We start from the raw sequence: 14,903 nt of genomic DNA, 5'->3' as shown, positions 1-14,903 counted from the left end.
GTGAAGCTTCCGGGATCAATTTTCTTTTGGGGGAGTTTGTTGAGTACGAGAGCAGAGCATTCTTCGCCTAAGTTAACTAATTGCAATGTTTCAATTTTCCTTTTATGAGTGAGGAAGTCCCTCATGAACTTAGAGTATTTAGGCATTTGGGTTAGGACGTCAATGAAAGGAATGTTGACATGCAATTGTTTTAGTAGACTTTCGAATTTTGCGAATTGCTCATTGGTCTTTTGACGGATTAACCTACCGGGGTACGGAACCGGAGGAGCCTTGGTGGGCCCTGATGGTGGGGAAGTAACCTTCTCTTGGTGGGGCGGTGACGTGATCTCCTCAGTAGGCGGTGGCCCTTCCTCGGGACCCACGGTGCGGTTCCGTAAGGTGATGAGATGAACTTGCGCCTTTGGGTTTGTTTCGGTATTACTTGGTAACGCGCCTTGCGGTCTCTCGGAGAAATTCTGGGCTAGTTGATTTATTTGTTTTTCGATATTTTGTATACTAGCTTGTTGATTTCTAAAATTTGATTCTAATTGTAGAAACCTATCCGAGTTTTTCTTTTTAGTGTCGGAGATAAGGCGAGATATAGTATCTTCAAGCCTTTCTCGTCCACCTTGTTGTTGAGGGAAATTTTGTGACTCATTTCTTGGTTGTTGAAAGTTTGTTCGTTGATTTTGTTGGTTACTACTATTGCCGGGTTCTCTCCAACCAAGGTTAGGGTGGTTTCGCCATCCTTGGTTGTAGGTGCCCGTTGGAGGACCCGACGGCCTAGGTCTATTATCAATGTAGTTTACTGATTCTGTTTGATCATCTGTTTCTTTCATACAACTCCAATTTTCATGTGGCCCACCACACCCTTCACAAGCCATAACCGAGACTGTTTTTATCATCTCTAACTTTTTAATTTTAGAAGAAAGGGCCTCGATTTGGGCTTGTAAAGAGGTGCTTTCATCAACCTTATGGGCGCCCGGGGCAATAGATTTATTGCCTCAGGGAGTGTGCCACTGGAAATTGGTTTGAGCAATTACCTCAATTTGATTATATATTTCATGCGGGCGGCGATTACCTAAAAGTCCCCCGGAGCTAGAGTCAAGTGTTTGTCTTGTGTGTGGCAACAACCCATTATAGAAAGTGGATACTTGTTTCCATATCCCAAGACCGTGATGAGGACACTTTCGTAATAGCTCCTTGAACCTTTCCCAAGTTTCATATAAGGATTCCCCGTCCTCTTGTGAATAGGTATTAATTTCAGTCATTAATTTAGCCGTTTTAGCGGGAGGGAAATACTTATATAGAAATTTTTGGGCTAGTTCATCCCAGGTGTTTACCGATCCAGCTGGGAGGGCGTTAAGCCAAGCCTTTGCTCGGTCTTTTAGTGAAAAAGGAAACATTCGGAGGTGGATGGCGTCATTTGATGCTCCATTGAACCGAAAGGTATCACATATTTCTAAGAAATTAGTAATATGTAGATGGGGATCCTCGTCCGCAAGCCCATGGAAGGTTGCAGAGTTTTGAAGCATCTGTATCAAATGCGGCCGAAGTTCGAAGTTATTGGCTTCAACATTCAGTGCATTGATAGCGGCGCCGAGATTACCTACGGTGGGTCGTAGATAATCCATGAGGGTATGTTGGTCCGCCATTGGAAGTGGGTTCCCCGAAACCTTTTCTTGGTTTTTAGCTTTGAGTCTTTTTCTGAGAAAGCGTTCGGGTTCTTCTAGAGGTTATTTTATGTCTTTATTAGAACTGGAGCTCATACACTACGTAGAGGTGGCGTCTGGTTCCAAGTCCTGCAACAAAAACAAAAAAGAATGTTGGTCAGAAGGTTCACCACAGCCCCGTGCTCAGTGAACACGGCCCGTGGTCGGAGTTACAGTGATTGTTTTCCAGATCCCTGTTACTGGAGAGTTGGACACGGCCCCGTGTTGCACCGACACGGCCCCGTGGTCAGCCTTCTGTAACTCGGAAAACTAAAAACTGCCAGTAACACTGCTGGGCACGGCCCGTGTCCGACCAGGCACGACCCGTGCTGAGCTCTGCAGAAGCTGAAAAACTAGAAAAAAATCCTAAAAAATAAAAAGAAAATAAAAAAAAATGATTAGGCCGTTGATTCCTAACATTCTTAAAATCCTTGTGTCCCCGGCAACGGCGCCAAAAACTTGATGCGTGCTAGTGTGTATATGTTTTTGGTATATATTTTAAGCCCTTTTTACACTTTTTAGCCAAGTTTTAAATTTATAAAACACGATATTTACTAACACTACACACACATATGGGCAAGTGCACCCATCGTGGACGTAGTATAGTGTTGGTAAGATACCGAGGTCGTCCAAGGACACAAGAGCTTTTAGTACCAGTTTATCCTCAACGTCTAATCAAATCAAAATGTTAGAAAAGATTTTAAAACTAAGAAAATAAAACTAACTAAATGCTGAAAAATAAAAATAAAAATAAAACAGATAGACAAGATGAATCACTTGGATCCGACTCGTGTATAGTGTAACCTTTGATTATTTTCGCACTTTTGCACTTATTTTAGAGACAATCTTAGTTATTGTAGTAGGCCCGTCTTTTGAAGGTGACGTTACCCTCAACCCAGTAGTTTGAGTCAGCAAAGATACAATCCTAAAGGGTCGGATTATTGAAAGATAATTAATTAAGTTATTAATGCAAATTATTGTAGGCCCCTCTTTTGAATGTGACGTTACCCTCGACTAAGTAGTCTGAGTCAGCAGGGATATAGTCCTAAATAGCCGGGTTATAGTATTAATAATAGTTTAACTTATGAGGGGGTCAAAGAGTTTGGATCCCCGCCATCCAATACCTATTGAAGGAGATCCTAGTAAATTTGACCCAGGTCCCTTGCAGGACCTCTAAACGCTGAACAAGGGCAAGACTCTTACCAAACCGTTCCCTTAACCCCCAACCAGGTAGCCAACATACCTCCATATAGACCGTTGAGATATGAATGGTGAAAATCTTTTATTTTATATAGACAGTAAAATAATGTCAAGACACCACGGACAAATGATAAGGAAGAATCACCTTCAACATAAGAAACTAGTTATTAAAGTCATTAATACAAAACCAAATAAAAAGTGCAAAAGATTAAAAATAAAAAGTATTACACTAGACACTTGTCTTCACCAAGTGATGTAAGAGACTTAGGTAAACATGGCCTTTGATTGTCAAGAACTCTTACGATCAATCTTGGATCCCGAGACGACTCACACACTCTATGATGGACAATGGATGATGGTGGTGGATGATGGTGTTGTGATGGTGGTGGGTGGTGGGTGAAGTGTGAGAGAGGTGGTGTGCCAAGGGATGAGTTGAAATGGCTCCAAGCACTCCTATTTATAGGCTGAACAGAAGCCTGGGCACGGCCCCGTGGCCGTCTGACACTCTCTTTCTTCTTTAATTGTAATTCGCAATTACAATAAATGCGCCTGCAGTACTCTGACCACGCCCCCGTGTCCGCTGGGCACGGCCCCGTGGTGGGCAATAGAAGCTTCTATTAGTTTGTCTTTTCTTCTGCTTCTTGGGCACGGCCCCATGCTCGCTGAGCACGGAGCGTGTTCAGTCTTCTGCTTTCTTTGTTTTGCTTGGGAGGATGCTGTCGAGGGGTCGGGCAATCCACTTTTGTCCCTTTTCTTGTATTTATGTTAGATTTTGTTGTCTTTTTGCTTCTTTTGTTAATTTGAACTCATTTAATCCTGAAAATGCAAAAGGAAGACAAAAGCACACTTTTTCTAACATTAGTACTAAAAAAGGGTTAGTTTTATGCTATATTTGATATAATTTATATGTTGCATTTTGCGCGTATCAAGGACACATGTCATCTCCACAATAGTTCTCACCTTTCTCACACTTTTAACCTTTTTTTACAATAACCTTACCCTATCTAATATATCTAATAATATATAAATATAAATATAAATGATTGTCATACATTATCCCAATTTATCTTTGTGTCAATTTCTTAAACTTTATTTTTTTAATGATTTTATGAATTTTGTCTTTGTTTTCATTTTTTATTAAAATATTTAGGTTATAAACATATTGTGAAAGTGTAAAATACAATATCACTTAACGTAAATACGTACGATATTGTGAAATCGCATGTTACAAAAAAGTATGTTGGAAATCGCATGTTGGTATTTTTGATGAAATCGCATGTTGGTTTTTTTGTAACAATTTCGTATGTTGGTAAATATGATGAAATCCCATGTTGGTATATAAAGCAATTTCGCATGTTGGTTTTTCAGCACAAATCGCATGTTCAAAAGTTAATTCGCACTAGATCAGAGGGCTGAGATGACCGCGTACATATTGTACTGTACGATAAGAGCCATTGTACGTTAATATAACCCTAAACAAATATATATATATATATATATATATAATCTAATGAGTATTTAAATTAAATTTAATATTAAATTAATACTATATTAACATATTTGATTAATCTCTAATATTATTAATTATTGGTATATCTAATAATATATAAATATATATAATTGTTATACATTATCACGGTTTATCTTTTCGTCAATTTCTTAAACTTTATTTTTTAAAGGTTACATGGATTTTGTCTTTGTTTTCGTTTTGCCATTAAAATATTTAAATTATAAACAGATAAATAATTAAATGAGTATTTAAATTAAATTGATAAATAATCAAATGAGTGTTTAAATTAAATTTTATATAATCCTTAACTTAGTATTTAATAATAATTAGCAATAATTATCCGGTATATATTGGCCTCTTAATATGTGTAAATTTTTTCAAAATTATTATATTTTTCTATAAATTTCAAAGAAAAAACTTTGACATTTTCTTGATTATGGGTTGTTTTAAACATTGTATGATATTTATCATCTTTAACTTACGTAACATATTTTATTTATTCAACTCATGTAATACATGGGACTATAAACTAGTCCTTTAATAAACCCTTTACTTCCAACATACTTATTTTACGAGTTTACAACTGATTCTCAGAATAATTTTCTTTCATTTTTTCTAATATTGAACCAAATATATAATCCCAATTTTATTATAAGGAATATGAGAAAAAGAAACAAAAACAATTAATTCAAACATACTAACTACTAAAACGTTTCATTCATATTCCACAAGGAAACACTAAACAAGTCGACACAGAACACGACCCCATTTTTAATAAATACACAGTTGTTTTTTTTTTTTTTTTCTTTCTCAAAGTTTCATTTGTATTTGAAATAAAGTGTTTTTTTGGTGCCATAAGTTACATTGGGCAAATCAACCATTTCGGTGCCATGATGAATCAAACTAATACCCACCAAACAACATCGGTTTTGATGTCGATAGTATAGAAACCAATATCAACATCGTTTTTTATGGTTTCGATTGATACCGTATTTATATTAACTTTTTTTTCAACGTTCCGAATTTTCTATAAAGCCTTTTTAGTACTTAGCGTAGGCTATACTATACTGAGAACAAATATTAATATTTATTTTATGCTTTCTAGTGAACTCTCCGTCGTAACGTGTGATTACGCCATTAAATACATGTAAAAATGAAGCATGAGTATTATTGTAACAACACAAAAGCATACGTTAAGATGAAATCTTTAACTTAATTTTTACCATTCATAACGAGTTTGCTTAAAGTTTTACGGTTAATGATTTTAGTGTTATCAAGCAATTTTGGGTAATCGATATTTGCTTAAAAACAAAATTAGAAATGATAATAACCATTGATTTGAGTTGGAGGATATGTAGTACATGCTCGATAAGACTATTATGATTTTCTAACACCATGGAAGCTTAATGGTTCTTAGGGTAAAGCCCCTAAACCTTAGGGGTTTACAATGGGGCAACGCCCCCTGGTGGGTCAGGGGCAAGACCCCCGGATGAGGTTTGAGGGCTAACTAAAAAAAGGTTATAAACTTTTCTTATTAGTAATAAGCTAAATTTATTTTTCAATGGTTATATTAAGTAGAAACATCTTTATTCTAACTGTCTTGGATCTTTGATTCAGTATCTATGTGACTACCAAACAAGCTAGTAAAAATCACCTTAATATAAAGCAAATAGTGTTCAACAATGAAGGTGAACAAAAAAGTAGCTAGTCTTCTTGGTTGCTATCAAGAACAAAATGATATTATGTCTTAAATGTTTTACTCATGTCATGATTTAACATCTGATGGAAGTATTCACCAAACCCATTAAATGAATTCTAAATAGAGCTTCAAGTACATGTACTGAGGGCCCTCGATCCTTAAAAATTTATTTCAAACCCAATGGTCATCACATCTTCAATGTGCCCACTAATTCAATCTATCATGTATATCGTTGTCCACAAAAATTATTATTCATGGTTCATGTATAACGTTGTCCTCAAAAATCATTATTCATGGTGAAAATATGATTTTGGTCATCCGCCCCTTTAAAATGTATTTGTGAGTAAATTACTTTTTGAGTTCATATGTTTTAATAGTTTTAACCACTTGAGTAAAAAATCAAAATGTTTAACGCCCTGAGTCTCTACAGCCACTTTTCTTAACCATTTAAGTCTAAATTTTTAATACTGTTAGAAATTTTTTGGGTAAGTATTGTTAAATTACCAAAATACCCTTATAGTTAAAAAAATAAAAAATAAATTATTATTAGATTTTTTTCCTCTCTCTCTCTTATTTATCTCTCTCCCTCTTATCTCTTTCTCTCTCCTTAAACATTCAACACCCTTCACCTCTCTCTCATCTTTCTTTCTCTCTCTAGACCTCGTGCATCCCCCCACCACCATCAACACCACCACCACACCACACCACACCACCCTCCACCGTCTTACCACCGCTATTGAAGTAACCTGAAACCCAGATGAAATTAGACCCACCTTTGTCACCGACACCAACCACCACCACAGCCATAACCACCTCCGTCACCAACCACCACCACAACAACAAACCTCCAGCACAGTCACCACAGCAACAACCGCCTCTGTCACCACCACGTCCCCTCGACCAACCCCCAAACACTAGATTTGAGCCGCCATCTCGTCGTCTGAAACATTCCCAACCACACATCCACATGCCGACGGCGGGAAAGGAGGTGGTGGTTGGTGTTCCGATGTAACCCTTGTCGACATCTGAAACCCTAGATCTAAGACACAATCTTTGTCGTCTGAGCCGTCGTCTTTATCGTCTTGAACTATTTCGATTGTGGTGGTGTCCGAAACCCTCTGACCTAATGTGCAGATGTGCCATTTTTCTAGGTGGCGACTAGGGTTTTGAGCTTAGGATTGTTCGGATTGGGTTCGTACGTATGGACTGTTCTTCGAGGAACGACTTGAATGCTTTAAAATTTTGAAATATGATATTGAATTTGAGCTTTTTACTAGATCTGCTAAAGATTAATATAAGGTATGCTTGCTATTAAAAGAGATTTGATTACAATTTTATGTAACTTTTGTGAATGTATGTTACAGTTGTTAACAGATCTATGTCCAACAACAAACACGTTTACTTAATTTTATTTTAACTAAATAATAATAAGTTTAAAATTTATTCCTTATGTTATTCAAACATGTTTACTTATAATATACAGGGATATAGTAGAACACGCGATTTGGATAGTGAAAAACTATTGGAGCAGTTGCCTTCTTAAAGTAGCTCTTATACCGTCTATTGGCAGTTGTTCATTTAGTGAGAGAAAGTTAAAGGGGTGGTGGTGGTGGAGGGTTCTCGGCAGTGGGGGTGAGACGGTGGTGGTTGGTGTTCGGATGGGCGGCAGTGGGATGGTGTTGGTAGTGGGGCGACACTGGTAGTGGAGGTGAGACGGTGGTGGTGGGTGTGTGTTTAGTTATATATATATGTAATATATATATATATATATATATATATACATATATATGTGTGTGTGTGTAATATATATATATATATATATATATATTAAAAGTTTATGCATTAACGATTTGTTTCTTGTACTCATGTGCATATAAGACTTGTACTTTATGTGCAAATGACCAAATTACCCTCATAGTTAACAGACTTGGTTGATGGTCTTTGAAATTTGGACTCAAATGATTAAGAAAAGTGGCTGTAGGGACTCAGGGCGTTAAACATTTTGATTTTTTCATCAAATGGTTAAAACCACTAAAACAAAGGGACTCAAAATGTAATCTACCCTTTATTAAAACATTCGTTAAAGCTAATTTTGAACAGTAATTATTATATTTGATTGAATACAATTTTTTAGAACCATGCGTCTTATACTAGAGCAATTATTATCTATTTTCAGATGGAGGCATATCATTTATATTTATATTGATAAAACCAAAGAAGTTAAAGATTGAGAATCAAAAACTGAAATTCAGAAATATCTCTTCTAACATTTCTAACTTATCCTAGATAATGATGCTCTTTAACTAAACTTGGCAATTGATTTCAACAAGTATGAAAATAATATGCGAAAATGGAAATCAAACTTTCAAGAAACACAACTTACAGAATTTTCATGTTTATATCACTTTGGAAAAAAAAAAAGTTTACAAGGTGATTGTATGGTTATTGACTATTACAAATGGATACTCAAATTCTGTAATGAAAGGTAATGGAGTTTTTGTTGTATGTATTGAATGCTTGGCTTAACTTATTCTCCTTCGGTGGTGACATCTCTATTATTGAGAGTCTTTGTCGTGAATAAACATTTGTTTATTCATGCACTTACTCTGCATAAAATAGCTTTTTGGAATATTCATTTAATCCATCAAGGTTAACTTGCTACCACTATAAAAAAATTGTCATTTAGTGACCAGCAAAAAGTGCCACTAAAAAACAAAAAAAGTGCCACTAAAGGCTCCTGTGAGAATGGGCGGCACACATTAAAAATGCCATTAGAAGCGCTGACGCTAAAGCCTTTTAATGGCACTTTTTCAAAAGTTTTTCCCCTTTTAGTGGCACTTTTTTCTTCCATAATATAAAAGAAACCTTAGTGGCACAAATGTTGTGTCGGTAAAAACTATTTTTAATTAGATGTATTTACTATTTTTAGTGGCACATAATTTTGCCACAAAAATCACATTATTATTTTCAATATACAACATAAAATAAATAAAAGTTCACTAAAATGGTAAATGTAGAAATCATGATATTATAACTTCGTAAATAACTTTGATCCGAAACATTGTGTAACCAGTAACATATTCCGAATTCCAAAACAATACATGATGTGTCTAAACGTTCTTTTGTGTGAGAATTACATCGTCATAAACCATAGCTCCAATGCTTTTCATGACATCTACCATGCCATCATCAACCATATAAACAAGCATCAGTATTGTTTCAAAAAAAAAAGCTAGAGCCGTCTTGTGAGCCAAAGCAAGCCCATTATTTATACAACTTTTAATTAATATTACATATTACAACTAAATTCAAGTGGTAGTAACAGCCGATGCAAAAGGTATGGCCACAACCAAGAGAAGCAATGTCTGACAAACCCGCTATGTTTGCTTTCAGTTGAATACTGCAATTTAAGTTTGGTAAAAATGACCAGATGGAGAATTAACAAACCTGTCTTTGAAGGTTTATCTTTCTAACCTCTATATTTATAAAAAAATTAAAAATAAAATAAAAATAAAAACCCCAGGTTGCGTCAGCTGTCACATAGAGATAACCAGTGAAGAGGAATAAAACTTTAACGACCCACGCAAGCAAGAATAGAAAATGTTAACGAGCGGTTTCAAAATGTACCTGGATGAGTTCATGAGTGATGTAATAAGTTCTCTTTTTAAATCCTTCCATGCAATGCTAGATTATAAAAGGAACCCATTAGTTGCACTACTAAATAATTTAAAACTAGATATAAGACCATCCTAATAAGATGAATCTACAACTTCAGCTGGTAATTCAACTTGACTTACAGCACGTCTCACTGTATATTTAACTTGATTTACAGCAGTGTTATTCGTAGTGTTTTTACAGATATCTTTAAAATGGTATTATATACTTATTGAATGGTGTTATATAATTATTGAATGGTGTTATATATGTGTTGAATGGTGGTTGCAGTGTTATTCGTAGTGTTTTTTTTGATATCTTTTAAAAAAATCCTGTTCCTATAATTAAGGTGGCGGTTATGGAAAGTTCTGAATTAATTGAATTAATGATAAAATTACTTGTTTACCATTTTGAAGTAATTTAGATTGATAGACACATGTCATCTCCACAATAGTTCTCACCTTTCTCACACTTTTAACATTTTTTATAATAACCTTACCCTATCTAATATATCTAATAATATATAAATATAAATATAAATATAAATATAAATATAAATATAAATATAAATATAAATATAAATATAAATATAAATATAAATATAAATATAAATATAAATATAAATATAAATATAAATATAAATATAAATATAAATATAAATATAAATATCACCTAAACTTTATTTTTTTAATGATTATATGAATTTTGTCTTTGTTTTCATTTTTTATTAAAATATTTAGGTTATAAACATATAGTGACAGTGTAAAATACAATATCACTTAACGTAAATACGTACGATATTGTGAAATCGCATGTTACAAAAAAGTATGTTGGAAATCGCATGTTGGTTTTTTTGTAGCAATTTCGTATGTTGGTAAATATGATGAAATCCCATGTTGGTATATAAAGCAATTTCGCATGTTGGTTTTTCAGCACAAATCGCATGTTCAAAAGTGAATTCGCACCAGATCAGCGGGCTGAGATAACCGCGTACATATTGTACGATAAGAGCCATTGTACGTTAACATAACCCTAAACAAATATATATATATATATATAATCAAATGAGTATTTAAATTAAATTTAATATTAAATTAATACTATATTAACATATTTGATTAATCTCTAATATTATTAATTATTGGTATATCTAATAATATATAAATATATATAATTGTTATACATTATCACGATTTATCTTTGCGTCAATTTCTTAAACTTTATTTTTTAAAGGTTACATGGATTTTGTCTTTGTTTTCGTTTTTCCATTAAAATATTTAAATTATAAACAGATAAATAATTAAATGAGTATTTAAATTAAATTGATAAATAATCAAATGGGTGTTTAATTAAATTTTATATAATCCGCAATTTAGTATTTAATAATAATTAGCAATAATTATCCGGTATATATTGGCCTCTTAATATGTGTAAATTTTTTCAAAATTATTATATTTTTCTATAAATTTCAAAGAAAAAACTTTGACATTTTCTTGATTATGGGTGGTTTTAAATATTGTATGATATTTATCATCTTTAACTTACGTAACATATTTTATTTATTCAACTCATGTAATACATGAGTCTATAAACTAGTCCTTTAATAAACCCTTTACTTCCAACATACTTATTTTACGAGTTTACAACTGATTCTCGGAATAATTTTCTTTCATTTTTTCTAATATTGAACCAAATATATAATCCCAATTTTATTATAAGGAATATGAGAAAAGAAACAAAAACAATTAATTCAAACATACTAACTACTAAAACGTTTCATTCATATTCCACAAGGAAACACTAAACAAGTCGACACAAAACACGACCCCATTTTTAATAAATACACAGTTGTTTTTTTTTATTTTCTTTCTCAAAGTTTCATTTGTATTTGAAATAAAGTGTTTTTTTTTTGGTGCCATAAGTTACATTGGGCAAATCAACCATTTCGGTGCCATGATGAATCTAACTGATACCCACCAAACAACATCGGTTTTGATGTTGATAGTATAGAAACCAATATCAACATCGTTTTTATGGTTTCGATTGATACCGTATTGACATTAACTTTTTTTTCAACGTTCCGAATTTTCTATAAATCCCTTTTAGTACTTAGTGTAGGCTATACTATACTGAGAAGAGATATTAATATTTATTTTATGCTTTTTGTTTGAACTCTCCGTCGTAACACGTGATTACGCCTTTAAATACATGTAAAAATGAAGCATGAATAATATTGTAACAACACAAAAGCATACGTTAACATGAAATCTTTAACTTAATTTTTACCATTCATAACGAGCTTGTTTAAAGTTCTACGGTTAATGATTTTAATGTTATCAAGCAATTTTGGGTAATCGAGATTTGCTTAAAAACAAAATTAGAAATGATAATAACCATTGATTTGAGTTGGAGGATATGTAGTACATGCTCGATAAACTATTATGATTTTCTAACGCCATGGAAGCTCAATGGTTCTTAGGGTAAAGCCCCTAAACCTTAGGGGGTTTACAATAGAGCAACGCCCCATGATGGGGTCTGGGGCAAGACCCCCTATGAGGTTTGAGGGCTAAATAAACAACTGGTTATACACTTTTCTTACTAGTAATAAGCTAAATTTCTTTTTCAATGGTTATATTAAGTAGAAACATCTTTATTCTAACTGTCTTGGATCTTTGATTCAGGATCTATGTGACTACCAAACAAGCTAGTAAAAATCACCTTAATATAAAGCAAATAGTGTTCAACAATGAAGGTGAAAAAAAAAATAGCTAGTCTTCTTGGTTGCTATCATGACAAAGAAATAACACGTCATATATGTCATGACAAAGAACTATAGATCTCTCAAATATAACAAGAACAAAATGATATTATGTCTTAAATGTTTTACTCGTGTCATGATTTAACACTTGATGGAAGTATTCACCAAACCCATTAAAAGAATCCTAATGTTTAACACCCTCTACAGCCACTTTTCTTAACTATTTGAGTCCAAATTTTTAATACTGTTTGAAATTTTTTCAGTAAATATTGTTAAATGACCAAAATACCCTTATAGTAAAAAAATAAAAAATAAATTATTATTAGATTTTTTTTCTCTCCCTCTTATCTCTTTCTCTCTCCTTAAACATTCAACCCCCTTCACCTCTCTCTCATCTTTCTTTCTCTCTCTAGACCTCGTGCATCCCCCCACCACCATCAACACCACCACCACACCACACCACCCTCCACCGTCTTACCACCGCTATTGAAGTAACCTGAAACCCAGATGAAATTAGACCCACCTTTGTCACCGACACCAACCACCACCACAGCCATAACCACCTCCGTCACCAACCACCACCACAACAACAAACCTCAAGCACAGTAACCACAGCTACAACCACCTCTGTCACCACCACCTCCCCTCGACCAACCCCCAAACACTAGATTTGAGCCGCCATCTCGTCGTCTAAAACATTCCCAATCACACATCCACTTGCCGACGGCAGAAAAGGAGGTGGTGGTTGGTGTTCCGATGTAACCCTTGTCGACATCTGAAACCCTAGATCTAAGCCAAAATCTTTGTCGTCTGAGCCGTCGTCTTTATCGTCTTGAACTAATTCGACTGTGGTGGTGTCCGAAACCCTCTGACCTAATGTTCAGGTGTGCCATTTTTCTCGGTGGCGACTAGGGTTTTGAGCTTGGGCTTGTTTGGATTGGGTTCGTACGTATGGACTGTTCTTAGAGGAACGACTTAAATGCTTTAAAATTTTGAAATATGATATTGAATTTGAGCTTTTTACTAGATCTGCTAGAGGTGAATATAAGGTATGTTTGCTATTAAAAGGGATTTGTTTACGATTTTATGTAACTTTTATGAATGTATGTTACAGTTGTAAACAGATCTATGTCCAACAGACACACACATTTAATTTTATTTTAACTAAATAATAATAATTTTAAAATTAATTCCTTATGTTATTCGGATGGGGCGACAGTGGGATGGTGTTGGCGGTGGGGCGGCACTGGTAGTGGATGTGAGACGGTGGAGGGGGTAAGACGGTAGTGGTGGTGGTGGGGTTGTGTTTAATTATATATATGTAATATATATATATATATATATTAAAAGTTTATGCGTTAACGACTTGTTTCTTGTACTCATGTGCATATAAGACTTGTACTTTATGTGCAAATGACCAAATTACCCTCATAGTTAACAGACTTGTTTGACGGTCTTTGAAATTTGGACTCAAATGATTAAGAAAAGTCGCTGTAGGGACTCAGGGCGTTAAATATTTTGATTTTTGACTGAAATTGTTAAAACCACTGAAACAAAGGGACTCAAAATGTAATCTACCCTTTATTAAAACATTCGTTAAAGCTAATTTTAATCGGTAATTATTATATTTGATTGAATACAATTTTTTAGAACCATACGTCTTATACTAGAGCAATTATTATCTATTTTTAGATGGAGGCATATCATTTATATTGATAAAACCAAAGAAGTTAAAGATTGAGAATCAAAAACTGAAATTCAGAAATATCTCTTCTAACATTTCTAACTGATCCTAGATAATGATGCTCTTTGACTAAACTTGGCACTTGATTTCAACAAGTATGAAAATAATATGCGAAAATGGAAATCAAACTTTCAAGAAATTTACAACTTACAGAATTTTCAAGTTTATATCACTTTGGAAAAAAAAAGTTTACAAGCTGATTGTATGGTTATTGACTATTACAAATGGATACTCAAAGAATTTTGTAATGAAAGGTAATGGAGTTTTTGTTGTGTGTATTGAATGCTTGGCTTAACTTATTCTCCTTCGGTGGTGACATCTCTATTATTGAGAGTCTTTGTCATGAATAAACATTTGTTTATTATGCACTTACTCTGCATAAAGTAGCTTTTTGGAATATTCATTGAATTCATCATGGTTAACTTGCTACTCCACTACAAAAAAAAGTCATTTAGTGACACGCAAAAAGTGCCACTAAAAACAAAAAGTGCCACTAAAGGCTCCTGTGAGAATGGGCGGCATACATTAAAAGTGCCTTTAGAAGCGCTGACGCTAAAGCCTTTTAGTGTCACTTTTTTGATCAGCCACACAAAGTTTTTCCCTTTTAGTGGCACGTTTTTCGGCCATAATATAAAATAAACCTTTAG

At 33.9% G+C, this 14,903-nt stretch overlaps 1 non-coding gene across 1 annotated transcript; it reads left to right on the top strand.

Annotated features, from left to right (window-relative positions):
* Positions 1-1,149: 1,149 nt before the first annotated feature.
* On the top strand, positions 1,150-1,256 carry LOC118481434. Its single transcript, XR_004865642.1, has one exon. It is a non-coding gene; the product is annotated as a small nucleolar RNA R71 (small nucleolar RNA).
* The last annotated feature ends 13,647 nt before the right edge of the window (positions 1,257-14,903 follow it).

This window comes from Helianthus annuus, chromosome 8 (genome assembly GCF_002127325.2).
Source record: "Helianthus annuus cultivar XRQ/B chromosome 8, HanXRQr2.0-SUNRISE, whole genome shotgun sequence".
NCBI lineage: Eukaryota > Viridiplantae > Streptophyta > Magnoliopsida > Asterales > Asteraceae > Helianthus > Helianthus annuus.
The sequence above is the reverse complement of the archived record's forward strand: the minus strand, read 5'-3'. Positions and strand labels throughout refer to the sequence as shown.